This window comes from Mandrillus leucophaeus, unplaced genomic scaffold, assembly GCF_000951045.1.
Source record: "Mandrillus leucophaeus isolate KB7577 unplaced genomic scaffold, Mleu.le_1.0 Scaffold64, whole genome shotgun sequence".
Lineage (NCBI taxonomy): Eukaryota > Metazoa > Chordata > Mammalia > Primates > Cercopithecidae > Mandrillus > Mandrillus leucophaeus.
Genome location: NW_012106919.1, coordinates 1,566,627 through 1,568,196, shown reverse-complemented (window position 1 = coordinate 1,568,196; position 1,570 = coordinate 1,566,627).

Below are 1,570 nucleotides of genomic sequence, written 5' to 3'. Positions count from 1 at the left end.
AAAAAACAAAAAAAACCAAACAGGGTGTTGACAAGGTTGGTTCCTTCTGGGGGCTCTGAGAGATGCTCCATCCCATGTCTCTCTTACCTGGCTTCTGGTGGTTCCCGGTGATCACTGGCTTGTAACTACATCATCCCAATCCCTGCCTCTGTCTTCACATGGCTTTCTTCCCTCTATGTCTCAGCGTTTCTGTATGTCCTCTCCTCTTCTTATAAAGGACCCACTCACGTTGTACTTAGAGCCCACACTAATCCACCATGATCTCATCTGAACTCATGACATCTGCGAAGACCCTATTTCCAAATAAATTCACAGTCTGAGATGGGTGCACATGAATTTTGGGGGGACACCATTCGACCTGATACACAAACTTACTTGGCAAAGTAGCCTTCTCACTTAACTCCATTTAAGTTCATTGATAAAAGGCATGAAAGTAGTGGACTAATTCCTAAAGATCATTTCAGCCTATGATTTAATATAATGATATATGCTAGATGCATTAATCAAGCTATTCAATTATGTGCTAAGCATTATGCAATTTTTTATATGATATCTCATTTCATCCTTAAAAGAATTCCACAAGATAGATGTTAACAGTCCCCTTTTGCAGGTGAGGAAATTGAGGCACACAGAGGTCAAAGGTCATGGAATTCATAAGTGATGAACACAGAATATTTACTTAGATCTGATTCCAAAATGCACCCTCAAAATTACTATGCTCTATCATCTCTCCATCATGCTAAGTGGGTTAGGAAGATGGGGAATGCAACAAATATTTTCAAATTTGATATAGAATATTTGGAGCTGAGTAGCAATTTCCTGGAATTATGTGTATAGTCTGGACTTTATTTATTTATTTATTTATTTATTGAGACAGGGTCTCACTCTGTTGCCCAGACTGGAGCACAGTGGCCCAATCTCTGCACACCGCAAGCTATTCTCCGGCCTCAGCCTCCCAAATAGCTGGGATTACAGGCGCGCGCCTTACCGCCGGCTAATTTTTGTATTTTTAGTAGAGACAGGGTTTCACTATGTTGGCCAGGCTGGTCTCGAACTCCTGACCTCAAATGACACACCTGCCTCGGCCTCCCAAAGTGTTGAGATTACAGGTATGAGCCACCGCGTCCGGCCTGGACTGATTTTAAAACAAGGGAAAGCAAGGGAAGTGGGGATAGTGGGTGGCAATAAAGGCTTGGTAGCTTGGAGGAGAGCTATGGGCACTTACCTGAACTTGTTTCCTTATTTGTTAAATGAGGTAATAGCCTCTGTCTACATGACCAGGTGGTTGTCAGTATCCAAGCGACCTGATGTACATGAAAGTATAAACTACCTGGGAGATCTTGCTCAATCCTCTTCTCTGAGTTCCAGCCTCCAACTAAACATCTGCGGCTCCATAAGGCTCCTTCTAGCTGTGGCTCACTGGACTGGGACTTATTAAGATGCTGAGTGCTGAGTGAGCTAGACGTAGAAGTTGAAATGAGTGGGAAAAGTGATGAAAAGAAATGCTTGCTTTTTTTTTTTTTTTTTTTTGAGACGGAGTCTCACTGTGCTCCCAGGCTGGAGTGCAGTG